The following is a 17,875-nucleotide window of genomic DNA, read 5'->3' as shown; positions in this document are numbered from 1 at the left end:
CGTGTGTACGAGGCTTTATAGTTCTGTAGTCACAAATACGTACAAACGAACAGTAATAAGCAAGGGATACAGTTTACATAATATAATACATCAGATAATGTAGGAGTGGTATAGTCAGGCATGGATTATCAGTAGAAGCCCAACAAAAGGGCACCGGACAGCACAATTTGAGGCACCCAAAACGGGTAATTCCCCCCCGTGGCGAACACAAGAAGCACTAAAAGGTGCAATAACTGAAATCACAAAATATATATATATGTGAAATATAAAATATATGGTAGTGTGGGTCTATATAATCCATGAAGGAACGAACAGGGAAGGAAAGGGAGAGGAAGGGAAGGAAAGGGAGGGGAAGGAGAGGGGCGGGGGGGGGGGGGGGGAGGGTGAAAAGAGTGAAACATCGATCTATCCCGATGGGTGGTATGTAGGTGGTAAGGCACCCGGGGATCAGGAACAAGACTCCAACACACAACCTTTTAGAAAATAAGAGAAGTCGCTTATTGGTTAAATAGTTATAATGGAGGTTTACGTGATCTGTGCAGTCCCTGGAGAATAGATTATCACCTCAATGACTAGGATTACGGCATCCCTGAGGGACATCATCTCTCACACCCAGACCACGCTATGGAAAATGTGAACATCTGGTTCCTAAAGAGAAGTTTACAAATATTTAGGAAAGAAAAACCTTTGAACGCTGAATGATAACTGTCAGAAGACATGTGGACCCCAACCATGGGTTCATATGTGGACCCCAGCCATGGGGTCAGATGTGGATTTGTGGACCCCAGCCATGGGGTCATATGTGGATATGTGGACCCCAGCCATGGGTTCATATGTGGATTTGTGGACCCCAGCCATGGGATCATATGTGGATATGTGGACCCCAGCCATGGGTTCATATGTGGATTTGTGGACCCCAGCCATGGGATCATATGCGTATATGTGGACCCCAGCCATGGGATCATATGCATATATGTGGACCCCAGCCATGTATGGCTAGCATTTCTCTATGATGTAATTACACCGTTTGTCTTTTAAATTTACCAATCTGCTTGGACTGAGAAGAAGGAGCTAGACCCCGAAAAGTTTGCCAGGGTATGAAAGCCATAGATTAAGGTGTTCTGATCTCACAAAGTCACCAAGGCATCTACAGCTTCCACTAGAGTAGGAGTCTCCAAGCATTCTAAGCAAAGGGCCAGCTAATGGTCTTTCAGGCTTTGGGCGGGCTGGACTGTGGTCACTGGAAACAAGCAATGTCCCATCATTGGTTTTAACGGGATGAAAAGTGTCCCCTTTTGGTATCAGTGGGAGGAATAGGGCCCCATTGATGCAGTCAGTGAGAGGAATGGTGTCCCATCATTGGTGTCGGCTGGAGGAGTACTGCATCAAGGGCCAGACAAAGGCAAGCAAAGGGCCACATTCGACCCCAGGGCCGCAGTTTTGGAGACCACTGCACTAGAAGATTCAAGTGCTTAGAGACAAATTTGACCAGTTTGTTGTAGAATCTGGAGGCCATAAGGTCCTCATATGATGTCCCCTATCCATGACATTGGTCCTAGAGCACCTCCGGGAGTAGGGAGCAGGACCTCCTGGATCAGGCTTTGCAAAAGAGGAAGTCTGTCTGCCCATAACCTACACCTAGGCGTAAAATAAAAAAAATAATAAAAAATGGAGTAAATGAAGTTCTCCTCAGGAGAAAATCTGAACTTCATGTCTCAACGAGGCAACACTTCTGATGGATAATAAATCCAAGGCCTGTGGCATCAAATGACAAAATCAAATGGGATAACCTACCAGCAGGATCGTTCAACGATGCAGAGACAGCAAGATGAGCCCCTGACTGCATTCATGCCCCCCTGCAACAGGGCACCTCCCCAGTCTGACAGGGTGGCAACCACATTGAGATATTCCAGAAAATGGAAGAAACATTTTTTTCCCCAGAATTTCATCTGACAAATGCAGACGCGGGTGTAAAAAGACAGACATCGGTCTGAACAACATAACAAGATAAATGTGGCCTTGTTGCACCCAGTGATGTGCCGCCATCCCTTCATAATATCTCCTACAACCAGTCTATCTGTCCTGGGACTTTAAATGAGGCACAGCACATACAACCAATAAATAAGTCCTTTCCAACATTGTTGTTTAATAAATGAATAAATATTGCATACAAAAAAAAAAAGAAGAAGGGGATAAAATAGTAACAAGCTGACTTGTAATGAATCCATATGATTGCCTTTCATACATATGTGACTATAATGTTGGCCATATACAATCCAACTGGCAATACACGATTAAAACAAAAATTGCGGGCAGTTCATATGCCTGTTATCCTTTTAAAAATTTGAACAAAAATATATATTTGTACCGAAAACAAAAAATGGCATCCATAAAGTCGACGCGTTTTGTGACTTTCTTCACTCGTCAGGAATAAACGTATGTATAGTATCTTTAGGATAAAAAAAAAAAAAAAAAAAATCAGGCATGACATACCTAATGCTTTCTTGTATTACATAGAGCGATTCCATGTCTAACACTCAAATTAATGTAACAAAATAGAATGTGGCCTCGTGCCCCCAGTGATGAGTCTCCATCACTTTGGACTGAACGTCAAGACTTGGGTGTCTTCCCCTTTCTTATACCGCCCGCTGCACCTTTCACACAATCTCTATATGTTGGCCCTCTTCACTGTGGTATTGCAGCCAGCATTGCGCACTATTATTTTTGATGATTATTACCTACTTGTATTTTATTATTATTTATCACTAGAATGCATATCCAAACTTCTATTTATTTTGGTTTCCATCATGGATTGCCCACCCACGTTGAATCTGCTTCCTGTTTGTCCCCTTGAGTTCTCGCTGAGCCACAGCTCCCGGGTGAGACTCTCCTGGAGGTCACCATTTGGAAATGTTGTCAGATCTATTCTAAGTAGCAGAGCCCCTTGCGGTTTTTGAGGTTGGAATTATCCTATGGATTACAAGATACCATTACAGTGGGGGTGGGGGGGGGGGGAATAATGATTGGCTCCCCCGCAGATGGTGTAAGTTTTGCCCACTTACAAAGAAATGAAGGGTCTATAATTTTTATCATAGGTGTATTTTATATGATAGAGACAGAATATCAACCAAAAGTCCAGAAAACAAACAAACACAGGATACAAATGTTATAAATGGAGTTGCAGTTCAGTGAGTAAAATAAGTATTTGATCCCCAAGCAAAACATGACTTAGTAGTTGGTGGAGAAACCCTTGTTGGGAAGCACAGAGGTAAGACATTTCTTGTAGGTGGCGACCAGGTTTGCACTCATCTCAGGAGGGATTTTGGTCCACTCTTCTTTACAGATCTTCTCTAAATCCTTCAGGTTTCTTGGCTGTCGCTTGGCAACTCGAAGTTTCAGCTCCTCCATAAATTTTCTATAGGATTAAGGTCTGTAGACTCGATAGGCCACTTCATGACCTTAAGCCACATGACCTTGAGCCACATGACCTTGAGCCACTCCTTTGTTGCCTTGGTGGTATGTTTTGGGTCATTGTCATGCTGGAAGACCCATCCATGACCCATCTTCAGTGTTCTGGATGAGGGAAGAAGGTTCTCATCCAAGATCTTACAATACATGACCCTGTCCATTGACCCCCCAATGCGGCAAAGTCGGCCTGTACCTTTATCAGAGAAACAGCCCCAAAGAATCATGTTTCCACCTCCGTGTGTGACTTTAGGGATGGTGTTCTTAGGGTCATAGTCAGCATTTTTCTTCCTCCAAACACGGCGAGTTGAGTTAATGCCAAAGAGCTGAATTTTGGTCTCCTCTGCCCACAGAACTTTCTCCCAATCCTCCTCTGAATCATTTAGATGTTCATTGGCAGACTTCAGACGTTCCTCTACATGTGTCTTCCTGAGGAGGGGAACTTGCAGGTGCTGCAGGATCTCAATCCATGGCGGTTTATTGTGTTACCAATGGTTTGTTTGGTGACTGTGGTCCCAACTGTCTTGAGATCCTTCACAAGTTCCTCCCATGTAGTTCTGGGCTGATCCCTCACTTTTCTCATGACCATCCTCACCCCATGAGGAGAAATCTTGCATGGAGCTCCAGACCGAGGTGGTTATTTTTTATTTCTTCCATTTGCCAATAATCACTCCAACAGTTGTCTCCTCCTCACCAAGCTTCTTGCTGATGGTCTTGTAACCCATTCCAACCTTGTGCAGGTCTACAATCTTGTCCCTGACGTCCTCTGACAGCTCTTTGGTCTTCCCCATGATGGTGAGGTTGGAATGGAAGAAAGATTCTGTGGTCTTTTATACACATAACGAGTTGTCGTTAGGAGAACCTTCTTACATTGACAGGACTAATCTGTGTACCACATGAGCACCTACTGTAGCCAGTCTGTGGGGGGCAGAATTATTGTTGGTTGGTAGGGGATCAAATACTTCTTTTACTCACTGAACTGCTACTCCATTTATAACATTTGTATCATGTTATAAAAAATGATAGACCCTTAATTTCTTTGTAAGTGTACACAATCTGCAGGGGAACAAATCATTATTTTCCCCTCTGTAGGAATGTCACATGCCTGATTTTTTTTTTTATCGGATACCTATACATGCATCTACTCCTGAAGAGTGAACAAAGTCACGAAACGCATTGTTTATGGATGCAATTTTTTGTTTTAATCATGTATTGCCAGTTGGATTGTATATGGTCAACATTATATTCACTTATGTATGAAATGCAATAATATGGATTCATTACAAATCAGCTTGTTACCATTTTATCCTCTTTTTGTATTCAATATTTATTCATTTATTAAACAACAATGTTGGAAACTACTTATTTATCGGTCGTACGTGTTGTGCCTCATTTAAAGTCCCAGGACAAATAAATTGGTTGTATGGATCAGTCAGAACAGAGACAAGTCATCAGCGAATCTCCAATGTATGTGAATCAATATAGGCACACAGTTTTTTACTATATTTCTATGGAAATGAACTTTGCATTGAGTATACATGTGTTGGTATGTGTGAAAGTCCATGTGTTTCCTGGGACTGATCCCTTAAAGACTGCTGCTGATGCTGAGTGCCAGGCTCCACCTCCATACTGACAATCCTTGTCCTCTTCCTGTGTGATCGGCGGGCACGCAGGAACACTGTCTGGATAAAGGGGGCCTTGAGAGCTAAGGAAGTCCTCCTCTTCCTGCCTCTGTTCTGCCTCAAGTGCCCTGTCCATTATTCCACGCAGCGTGTGCTCCAACAGGTGGACAAGGGGGACATTGTCACTGATGCATGCACTGTCACTGCTCACCATCCTCGTGGCCTCCTCAAATGGTGACAGGACAGCGCATGCATCCCTGATCATAGCCCACTGGCGTGGGGAAAAAAAAAACAAGCTCCCCTGACCCTGTCCTGGTGCCATAGTCGCACAGATACTCATTGATGGCCCTCTGCTGCGTGTGCAGCCGCTGCAGCATGGCCAACGTTGAGTTCCACTTGGTGGGCATGTCACAGATTAGGCGGTTCTTGGGCAGGTTAAACTCCTTTTGGAGGTCTGCCAGTCGAGCACTGGCAATATATGACTGTCGGAAATGCACACAGACTTTCCTGGCCTGCCTCAGGACATCCTGTAAGCCCGGGTACCTGCCCAAGAACCGCTGCACCAAGTTAAGGACGTGAGCCAAACAGGGCACATGTGTCATTTGTCCCTGTCGGAGGGCAGAGAGGAGGTTGCTGCCATTGTCGCAAACCACCATTCCTGCCTTAAGTTGGCGTGGCGTCAACCACCTCTGAACCTGCCCCTGCAGAGCTGACAGAACCTCTGCCCCAGTGTGGCTCCTGTCCCCTAAGCAGACCAACTCAAGCACCGCATGGCATCTTTTGGCCTGCATACTTGCGTAGCCCCTTGAACGGCTACGGAGCACCGCTGGTTCCGAGGACAAAGCACAGGAAGAGGCCATGGAGGAAGAAGAAGAAGAGGGGGTGGAGGAGAGAGGTGTGTCACAATCATTAGTAGTGGCATTTTGGAGGCGTGGTGGCGGAACAACCTCCAACACTACTGTACCTTGTCCTGCATCCTTCCCAGCTGCCAGCAGAGTCACCCAATGCGTGGTGAAACTTAGGTAACGTCCCTGTCCATGCCTGCTGGACCATGAGTCAGCGGTAATATGCACCTTACCGCTGACCGCCCTGTCCAGCGAGGCATGGACATTGCCTTCCACATGCTGGTAGAGAGCCGGAATCGCCTTCTGTGAGAAAAAGTGGCGTTTGGGTACTTGCCACTGAGGAACCGCACATTCCACAAACTCACGGAAGGGGGCAGAGTCTACCAACTGAAAAGGCAGCAGTTGAAGTGCTAGCAATTTTGCCAAGCTAGCATTCAACCGCTGGGCATGTGGATGGCTGGGAGCGAACTTCTTTCGGCGGTGCAGCAGCTGGGGCAGGGAAATTTGCCTGGTACAATCTGACGTCGGTGTACCGAAAGCAGATTGGCCACAAGTACTTGGCTGTGACACACCTAAGCGGGAGATGTTTTGGCCACGTGAGATACGCTTGAGACATATGTTGCAAATAGCAGCGGTGCGATCTGATGCACTCGTCTCAAAAAAAGGCCCACACCAAAGAACTTTTGGAATAACACGCAGAGACAGCAGCGCCCTGCACATGCGGAGCTTTGGGGTGTGATGCAGTCAGTGTGCTGCCCTTAGGCTGGCCCCTGGAGGGCATCCTGCCTCGTTGGTGATGTGCCTCCTCCTCCTATCAGGCACCCACGTTGAGTCAGTGACCGCATCATCCCCTCCCTCCTCATCACTGGAGCAAACCTGGCAGTATGCTGCTTCTTGGACACCCCCTCTGTCCGTGCTCACGTTACTGCCTTCATCTAGCTCAGTATCATCATCAGAGCCTTCTAAACGCTGGGCATCCTCCTGGAGCATGTACCCAACACTGTGGTCAAACAGTTCGAGGGACTCCTCAGGAGGACATGGTGGGGCTAGGGAGGGAGTCACTGATGCCACTGAGCCGGGGGAAGAGGCCGGAAGAGGCCGTGTTGGCAGCTGCTTTGCCAGACAAAGTACCCTGAGCATGGGTGAGAGGGGATGAGGACGGCTTGGTCATCCACTCGACCAAGTCTTCCGCATGTTGCGGCTCAACGCGGCCAGCTGCCGAAAAAAAAGGCCAAGCGTGTCCCACGGCCACGTGCTGATGAGGATGCACAGTCTCCACGACCAGCACTGTTGCCTCGAGACACAGAGCCTGCTTGCCCTCTCTTATTGGCTTGTGACTGTCTGCCTCTCCTTGTTGGCCTTCCAGACATACTAATGGCCTGTAGCTACACATACATATACATATATATATATATATATATATATATATATACACACACACACACACACACTCTGATACTGCAGCTAGCAAAATCAACTGCCTGCCTACAGTATGAGAACACCACCAACCTTCTACAGGTAGCTTTAGCTGAAAACTGTGCAGAGCTCACACTACACTAACTTGTAGTTTTAGCTAAACACTGTGCAGAGCTTGCAAAAAACTAACTTGTAGCTTATTTAGCTGCCTGCGGTAGTGATAGGATCAGGAAAACACCACCAACCTTCTACAGGTAGCTTTAGCTGAACACTGTGCAGAGCTCGCAAAAAACTAACTTGTAGTTTTAGCTGAACACTGTTCAGAGGACGCACTACACTAACTTGTAGCTTTAGCAGAACACTGTGCAGAGGTCACACTACACTAACTTGTAGTTTTAGCTGAACACTGTGAGGAGGACGCACTACACTAACTTGTAGTTTTAGCTGAACACTGTGAGGAGGACGCACTACACTAACTTGTAGTTTTAGCTAAACACTGAGGAGGACGCACTACACTAACTTGTAGCTTTAGCTGAACACTGAGGAGGACGCACTACACTAACTTGTAGTTTTAGCTGAACACTGTGAGGAGGACGCACTACACTAACTTGTAGTTTTAGCTAAACACTGAGGAGGACGCACTACACTAACTTGTAGTTTTAGCTGAACACTGAGGAGGACGCACTACACTAACTTGTAGCTTTAGCTGAACACTGAGGAAGACGCACTACACTAACTTGCTGTTTTAGCTGAACACTGTGAGGAGGACGCACTACACTAACTTGTAGTTTTAGCTAAACACTGTGAGGAGGACGCACCACACTAACTTGTAGCTTTAGCTGAACACTGAGGAAGATGCACCACACTAACTTGTAGCTTTAGCTGAACACTGTGCAGAGGTCACACTAAATTAACTTGTAGTTTTAGCTGAACGCTGTTGAGAGGACGCACTACACTAACTTGTAGTTTTAGCTAAACACTGTGAGCAGGACGCACTACACTAACTTGTAGCTTTAGCTGAACACTGTGAGGAGGACGCACTACACTAACTTGTAGCTTTAGCTGAACACTGTGCAGAGGTCACACTACACTAACTTGTAGCTTTAGCTGAACACTGTGAGGAGGACGCACTACACTAACTTGTAGCTTTAGCTGAACACTGTGCAGAGGTCACACTAAACTAACTTGTAGCTTTAACTGAACACTGTGAGGAGGACGCACTACACTAACTTGTAGCTTTAGATGAACACTGTGAGGAGGACGCACTACACTAACTTGTAGCTTTAGATGAACACTGTGCAGAGGTCACACTGAACTAACTTGTAGCTTTAACTGAACACTGTGAGGACGCACTACACTAACTGTAAATAGTCTAGCTGCCTGACTGTGGTACTAATAGGATCAAAAGAACACCAGCAATTTTCTTCAGGTAGCTGTAAATACTGTAACAAGACAAGCCTGCCTGTCAGTAAGAAGATAACAGTAATGGATCTAGCTAAACTGAATACAGTGTGTGTGTGTATATTATATATATACACACACACACACACACACACACACACACACACACACACACACACAACACCTGGGATGGATATATATACACAATACACTGTAAGTGCAGCTAACTGACTCTCCTGCCTAATCTATCTAACTCAAATGAAATGACACTGTCTGTCTCTCTCTCTCTCAACGCCGGAACACACTACACAGGGCTGCCATGCAGGCGGCCTTATATAGTGTGGGGCGTGTTCTAAACCCTGAGCCATAATTGGCCAAAGCCACCCTGGCTTTGGCCAATTACAGCTCTCTCTACCGACGGCGCTGTGATTGGCCAAGCAGGTCATACTGCATGCTTGGCCAATCATCAGCCAGCAATGCACCGCGATGCCGCGGTGAATTATGGGCCGTGACGCGCCACACGAATTTGGCGCGAACGGCCCATATCGTTCGCAATTCGGTGAACGATCGAACAGCCGATGTTCGAGTCGAACATGGGTTTGACTCGAACACGAAGCTCATCCCTACTCATGAAGATCTCACACATACGATTCCACACACAAATGTTTATCTCAACAACACAACTATACTTTTGTTTTAGATTCTGTATTGTGACATTTATCTCAAAATCTTACACTATTTTTTTTTTTTTTTTTAAACATATTTTTTCAGAAGAATGGAAGAACTATTCAAGTTGAGCGTATCTCACCAGTATGAAGGGGTTTCTTGAAGTCTCACCAAAAAAAAAAAAAAAAACACTTTAACAGAATCTTTCAGCTCCATTGACTGACTGCAGAGATTTCCAGGATTTCATACATTCAGAATGAATCTACCAGCCCCGTTGGAGAGACTGTCAGAATTTAATGTAGAGATTCATCTAGAAAAATCTTCAGTGTTAAAGGAGACACATCCACTCTTCTTTGGACACTAGCAAAAAAAAAATAAACAAGGCATGTTCCTTGTGGGCGGGGATATCCTGCTGTCCTACTTTTATTTTGGCCAGTGTCCATTTCTCCTGTAGGGGAGAGAATAACCAGTCTAAGAATTCCTGTGTCCCTCAATGCAGGGGTCCCCAAACCACAGGCCGAGGACTGTTCGAAGCCGGGCCACAGCACCACACTGCAGGAGGCGAGCAGAGCAGCTTGATGTTGGTTTACAGATGATGGTAGGAGAAGTGGACGGTCTCTGGGACACCTGGTGTTGCAGTGTTGCTGTTGCTCCAAATGCAGTATCTGTGTATATATCTAAGGCCTCATGCACACGAGACGCCGGTGCGAACTTTGCTGAACGCGTTTTTAAAAGCTGAAACCGCCGTTTAGAAACACCCGTTCTGCCGCGTTTGCGTCTAGAAGCGTCTGCAGAGCAGAGAATGACATTTTGCGACCCAACTTTGGGGCCCCCGTATTTCGGGGCCACTTGGTGCTAGGAACCCCAAATTTGGATATAATATAGTGTTAGTCCAACTGTGTTAGCACATCAAATTTGGGGTTCCTAGCACCAAGTGGCCCCAAGATATGGGGCTGCAAAGTCAGGTCGCAAAATATCAAGCACTTTTCTGCAACAGAGAAAGACATTTTGTGACCTGAATTTGGGGCCCCGTATCTCGGGACCACTTGGTGCTAGGAATATTTGGATATGTTGTAGTGCTAATTCCACTGTGTTTGTACACCAAATTTGGGGTTCCAAGCACCAAGTGGCCCCGAGATATGGGGCCCCAAAGTCGGGTCGTAAAATGTTCCTTTAAAAACACAAACGCAAACGCGGCTAAACGCGGTACCGGCGTTTGGCGTCTGAAACCAGGAAAACTTTTGCTTCTGAACCTATTTTTTTGCTTCTGGAAAAACGAAGTCAAACGCAACTGCCTAAAAACTTGGATCAGTGTAAGTCTTTCTTGCATTCATATCGACTGAAGTTTATGGAAAAAAAAAAAAAAACAAAAAGAAAAAAACGCCTTCTCTTAGTAAATCTGTAGAAAAGATGTCCAAGAAATGCTATTTTCACTTTTTTATTTTCATTTCACTGCTGCTAATCGCAGAATCCTCACTACCACTTCCTCTCTACATGCACTCATATTTGCTGCACATCATTGCTCTGGACTGGCTTCCTGATAGTGACAACGGTGGACCATGCCTGAGCAATGTGTGGTGATACAGCCACTTGTAGCCACCACTAGGGGCACCTGTGACAATGCAGGAAAGCAAGTGGGAGACAGTTGTCACTATACAATAGGAAATGTCTGAACAAGGGCCTTCATGGTTGGATCATAAAGTGTCTGAACGAGGGCCTTCATGGTTGGACCATAAAGTGTCTGAACGAGGGCCTTCATGGTTGGACCATAAACTGTCTGAACAAGGACCTTCATGGTTGGATCATAAAGTGTCTAAACAAGGGCCTTCATGGTTGTTTCATAAAGTGTCTGAACAAGGGCCTTCATGGTTGGACCATAAACTGTCTGAACAAGGACCTTCATGGTTGGATCATAAAGCGTCAGAATGAGGGCCTTCATGGTTGGGTTGGATCATAATTGGAAGATGCAGATTTAAAAAACATTGTGAAAACTACTTTTGACAAAATATGTAAAAGATTTCCTGATGGGATTTATCTCACCTTTACCTGAGTGCTGCAGAGAAGATGGCGACCTCTGAATTTGGGAGGACATGCTCGTTTTTTTGTTATGAAATCCTCAACATTTTGGTCCTGAACCCAGCATAACAGCGGTCCCCGGGAAGGAATTCCAGTCAGAGTAAAAGAATAAGAATTTTATTACAGTATTATATAAAGACACGACTCCCCCATCAGGCCGTACCTGGTACCTGCAGGGGGAGGAGCCTCTAACATTTAAAAGCTGAACTCCAGAATAATCACATTTCATATTTTTCTTACCAAGTTCACCAAATAAAAGTCAGGGACCTCATCGGGGGGAGGCAGGTAAAAGCAGCATTGGCCAGACACTGAGACGAAAGGAGGAAGTTCTGATGTCACTTCCTGTTAATGTTCATCACGGAGGTTCCAGACTACAATTCCCATCATGCAATAGGAAGTGAGGGCGGGCACACATTCCAGAAGGTGTGAGTGGGTGGGACAGACCAGCGGTGATGTAATGATTCTGTGTAGAGTCATACCACAATTAGGGGGGGGGGGTTACAGACGGTGGCCAGGTAAGGGGCATCACAAGGGGTGTACGTCTTCCATATAGGATGTTGGGGGTCACTGAGCCGATCGATCATTACCGATAACAAACATCTGTTGGAGTTCAGCTTCACCAGAATGAAGAATAATAACATTCCTCCCAGAGAAGAAATCCCGATCTCCCATTGGGAGAGGCATAACAACTCACACCCCTTCTGACCACTCCCATCAAGGTGTGTCCATGGCTGGTCATGTGATCGCTCACAAAGTTTGCGGTGCCGTCGCTTTTTCAAACCCCTTTTCCATCACCAATCGCGGGGTGATCAGAGAACTCCACGGCTCCTTCATCTACAAGAGGGGGGGGGAGGGGCAAAGGACACACAATTTATAATGAACAGAATTACACAGGAAGATATGAGATAAGAACTGCATGTGCTGCCCCATATCAACCAATGACGTTCACACACCACCCCCCCCCAATCACTCTACATTGCTCCATTCACCACTCATTGTCAATCCGCTTCTCCAACTCGCCTCCCCCCAAATCCATTCATTTATATAGTATCTCTTATCGCCCCCCCCCCCAATCATCCATTCAATCATATTGTATTTCAGTGGCGGCTGGCGCACAATTTTTTTTTTTTTTGGGGGGGGGGGGGGGCAGCATAAAACCTCCCAGCCAACCCCCCCATGGATTGGTTGATTGTCCTGTACTACCACTACTACCCCAGGTCGCGGGGCAGCTTCGGCTGCTTCCCCACTTTCCTACTGGCCAATCCGGTCACTTCTGTTCCCGGCCAATCTGGTCGCTTCTCCTCCTGGCCAATACGGTCTTAAGACCCGCTTCCCGATTGGCTGGGAGGAGAAGCAGGAATGGGCGGCTCTCCTGTGCAGGATCACAAGATTCACTGCTACAGGGCGGCTCTCCTGTGCAGGATCAGAAGATTCACCGCTACAGGGCGGCTCTCCTGTGCAGGGGATGAGAAGATTCACCGCTACAGGGCGGCTCTCCTGTGCAGGGGATCACAAGATTTACCGCTACAGGGCGGCTCTCCTGTGCAGGATCACAAGATTCACCACTACAGGGCGGCTCTCCTGTGCAGGATCACAAGATTCACCACTACAGGGCGGCTCTCCTGTGCAGGGGATCAGAAGATTCACCGCTACAGGGTGGCTCTCCTGTGCAGGGGATCAGAAGATTCACCGCTACAGGGCGGCTCTCCTGTGCAGGGGATCAGAAGATTCACTGCTACAGGGCGGCTCTCCTGTGCAGGGGATCAGAAGATTCACCGCTACAGGGCGGCTCTCCTGTGCAGGGGATCAGTAGATTCACCACTGCAGGGCGGCTCTCCTGTGAAGGGGATCAGAAGATTCACCGCTACAGGGCGGCTCTCCTGTGAAGGGGATCAGAAGATTCACCGCTACAGGGCGGCTCTCCTGTGCAGGATCAGAAGATTCACCGCTACAGGGCGGCTCTCCTGTGCAGGATCACACACACACACGATTCTGTACTTCCACCTTTAGGGGGTGTGCGTGTGCCACTGGTGGGCCGCTTAGGCTGATCTGTGGGTGCCGGGCACTATATGTCCGCCGGCACCCGCCGATCGTCGGTAAAAAACACAGAATAGAAAACTGTAAACAAGGCAGATCACCAATCTGATGGGGGCTGGGGGGACTCAGAGGCATGGATTTTCCATCTCTTTCCCTAGAAAAATCACCTCCCATAGTACACAAACACAGGCTAGGCACACATTTAACCCTTTGATCGCCCCTGATGTTCAACCCCTGCCCAGCCAGTGTCATTAGTACAGTGACAGTGTATATTGTTAGCACCGGTCACTGTATTGATGTGAGTGGTTCCCACAAAGTGTCAGGTAGCATCAGATTGTCCGCTGCAATAATCGCAGTCCCATTACAAGTTATTGATTGCCACCATTACTAGTATAAAAAAATTCATATATATATATATATATATATATATATATATATATATATATATATATATATATATATATATATATATATATATATATATATATATATACACATATATACATACACACACACACACACACACACACACACACCACTATCCCCCATTGTTTGTAGACAATGACATTCACCAATCAATACACACATTTAGAGTTTTTTTTTTTTAACCAAAAACATGTAGCGGAATACATCTTGACCTAAATTTTATATATTTTTTTTACTGGATGTTTTATAGCAGGAAGTAAAAAAATTGTTTTGTTTTGTTTTTTCAAATGTTTCTGTCTTTTTTCATTTATATAATAATCACCCCCCACCCCCCCAGTGGTGATCAAATTCCACCAAAAGAGCTCCATTTGTGTGAAAACAATGAACTGAATGACATTTGTGAACAGTGTCACATGACCGCGCAGTCACCAGTTAAAGTAGCGCAATGCTGAGGGCGAAAGACCCTTCGGAGCTGAAATGTCCTCCGATTGGAGGAGGTGGAAAGGTGGGGCGGGGACATCACAAACTCCACCTTTTCCAATCAGAGAGCATCTTGTATTCACTGAGAAAAATGCTCAAGGTGCTCTGTGATTGGCTCCCTTGCTGAGTGATCGCCCCCCTGTGGTCATTATGAAGCAGGGAAGTGGCTCAGCACTGGACCCAGAAGAGGATCGGACGTGATGACTTCGGGGATTGTCGGCTTCCATAGGGATCGCTCACCTATAGAACATCTACACTTCCATCGGGACAATAACTATGCAAAAAACAAACCTGGAATTCATCTTCCAAGCATGTCTGTAATGGGCAGAGGACCAATCAGATTGGCCCATATAAAACATTTATTGAAGAAGGTTGGATGCAGCCAACGCATTTTGGGGAGGAGAAATTCCCATCTTCAGGGGAAAGACATATAAAGATAATACAAATAAAAAAGAAAAAACAATATCTGATCTAATAATAATAATAATAATAAAGTATTAGGAGGAGATCATTCGGATTCTGTGACATCTCACAATACAATTATCACATATTACTTTTTCTTTGTATTATTTTTAGATGTCTTTCCCCTGAAGATGTGAATTTCTCCTCTTCGAAACACGTTGGAGATTGATTTTTCCCCAGACATTCCCACACACAGTGCTATTGTTGGTGAACATTGGATGGAGATCGATCAGTAAAGAGAACCAATCGGTGGCCTCGAGTTTTCCCGATAGAAGATAATAAAGTCCACTTTGTGATTCTCACCTGAAGCCTATAATGAGGATATCTGCAGGTAAAATGAATTTCTCCTAAGCCCCCCCCCCCCCATACACATGGAAAGAGTTTCTGCAGATTTTTGTCTTCAGATTTACCAAAACTGTATAATATGAGGTCCAACCTTAAGAGTTTCAATTGGTATGAAATCAGGCCGGCCCTTCTACTACATGGTTTTGGTAAATCTGAAGACAAAAACCTGCAGAAAATCTAATAGTGTGTGTGGGGCCTAAATGTGCGCCGTTTAGGAGATATTCTCCCTGCAGCTGGTGCCGTTTCCGAGGAATGAAGGCCCGGCACACGGCCGGAACCGAGGAAGTGACGTCATCGTGTCCCCCGGCCAATCACGCGGCTGGAGCCGAGGAAGTGACGTCATCGTGTCCCCCAGCCACTCACACAGCCGGAACCGAGGAAGTGACGTCATCGTGTCCCCCGGCCAATCACACGGCCGGAGCCGAGGAAGTGACGTCATCGTGTCCCCCAGCCACTCACACGGCCGGAGCCGAGGAAGTGACGTCATCATGTCCCCCAGCCACTCACACGGCTGGAGCCGAGGAAGTGACGTCATCATGGCCCACGGCCAATCACACAGCTGGAGCCTACTTACCCAGAAGGAAGGCCTGTCAGCGCATCACTGGAGGGCCTCGTTCTAAGGAAAGCATTTCCTAATGTGCTAGTATGGGATGTATACTAGCATATTATGCAATTGCCTTACAGAGGATTATTTTGTTCCTTTAAAACACCGGAATGATTTACCCCCTTAATGACCAGTCCATTTTTTTGCGATACGGCACTGCGTCGCTTTAACTGACAATTGCGCGGTCATGCGACGCTGTACCCCAATAAAAAATTGATGTCCTTTTTTCCCCCCATAAATAGAGCTTTATTTTGGTGTCATTTGATCACCTCTGCGGTTTTTATTTGTTATAAAACAAAAAAGCGACAATTTAGAGAAAAAAATAAATAATATTTTTTTTTTACTTTTTGTTAAATATCCAAAAAAAAAATAATAATAATAATAATTCTTCCTCAGTTTAGGCCAATATGTATTCTTCAGCATTTTTTTTTTTATTTCCAAAAATATGTAGAAGAATACATATTGGCCTAAACGGAGGAAGAAATATTTTTTTTTTTATATTTATTATAACAAAAAGTAAAAAATATTGTTTTTTATTTCCAAAAATAACAATTTTTTTTTTTAGTTTTTGTTATAATAATAAAAAAATAAATATTATATATATATATATATAAATAAATGTATACCTCAGTTTAGGCCAATATGTATTCTACATATTTTTGGAAATAAAAAAAATATCACAATAAGCGTATTTTGATTGGCTTGTACAAAAGTTATCATGTCTACAAAATAGGGATAGATTTTTGGTATTTGTATTATAAATTATTATTTTTTTTTTTACTAGTAATGGCGGTGATCTGCGATTTTTAATCAGGACTGTGACATTGCGGCGGACACTTCGGATGCTTTTGACACTATTTTGGGACCAGTGAAATTTATACAGCGATCAGAGTTAAAAATAGCCACTGATTACTGTATAAATGGCACTGGCAAGGAAGGGGATAAACACTAGGGGGCGATCAAGGGGTTAAATGTGTCCCCTACAGAGTGATTCTAACTGTGGGGGGGAGGGGACTACTACCTGGAGGAGGAGACCGATCACTGTTCATAATTACTAGGCAGAGCAGATCTGTCTCCTGACAGAACGGAGTTCTACCCGTTTCCATTGACAGACCTTCGTTCTCTCTCAGGAACGATCGCTGGCGCCCCCTAGGAGCTCTCAAAGCAGCTGACCTACAACCACAGTGATTCGCCCCGAGGAGCCAACCTGGCGATGTAGAACTGCGGGGGCTGGACCTTAACGTTTTACTACCACTTGTATAATAAATGGAATAATTCCGTCATTTCACAGTATGAGGGTCCTGAGGAGGACACACCAGAAGAGGTCACACCTCTCACATCCATCCAGAAGACCCTCATTTCAATCCTGAGGTCTACCATACCTTACGATCCGGACGAACCGCAAACTCTACGATCTCCCGCCCATCTTCCAACTCGTACACCAGATCAAATTTCCCCGGCTCCCTTCCTGTGGGAACACAGACAGGGCAGATTTCAGTTAGATCCCAATAATTAGTATACGTCATAGTGTATACACACACATATACATATATATATACACACACACACACACACACACATATATATCTATATCTAAATAAATATATATAAGTAAAGCTCAGATTGACAGAAGTATTCAGACCCTTTGCAACAAACACCAAACACTTTGGAATGATCTCAGGTGCCTCTCGTTTCTCTGATGGTTCCCGAGACGTTTCCACACCTTGTTTGGAGGCCACTTGTGGTAAATCAATTTGATTGGACGTGATTTGGGAAGGCACACACACACACCTCTCTATAAAAAGGCCTCACAGCTGACAATGTATACTGTATCAGAGCAAAAGCCATGCCGTCAAAAAGGAACTGCTTGCAGAGCTCAGAGACAGGATTATTGCAAGGCACGGATCTGGGGAAGGCAACAAAAACCATTTCTGCTGCCCTGAAGGTTCCCAAGAGCTCAGTGGCCTCCATAATTCTCACCTGGAAGACGTTTGGCACAAAAATGGACTCTAAGAGCTGGTAGCCTGGCC

At 45.4% G+C, this 17,875-nt stretch overlaps 1 long non-coding RNA gene across 1 annotated transcript; it reads right to left on the bottom strand.

Annotated features, from left to right (window-relative positions):
* Positions 1 to 11,592: 11,592 nt before the first annotated feature.
* On the bottom strand, positions 11,593 to 17,397 carry LOC141113809 (uncharacterized). The gene is made up of 2 exons (XR_012236819.1): positions 17,228 to 17,397; positions 11,593 to 12,325 (listed from the first exon to the last, which is right to left on the bottom strand). It is a non-coding gene; the product is annotated as an uncharacterized lncRNA (long non-coding RNA).
* Between the last annotated feature and the right edge of the window lie 478 nt (positions 17,398 to 17,875).

Source organism: Aquarana catesbeiana, linkage group LG12 (genome assembly GCF_042186555.1).
Source record: "Aquarana catesbeiana isolate 2022-GZ linkage group LG12, ASM4218655v1, whole genome shotgun sequence".
In the NCBI taxonomy this organism is placed as follows: Eukaryota; Metazoa; Chordata; class Amphibia; order Anura; family Ranidae; genus Aquarana; species Aquarana catesbeiana.
Note: the sequence above shows the minus strand (reverse complement) of the source record. Positions and strands in the feature narration are given on the sequence as shown.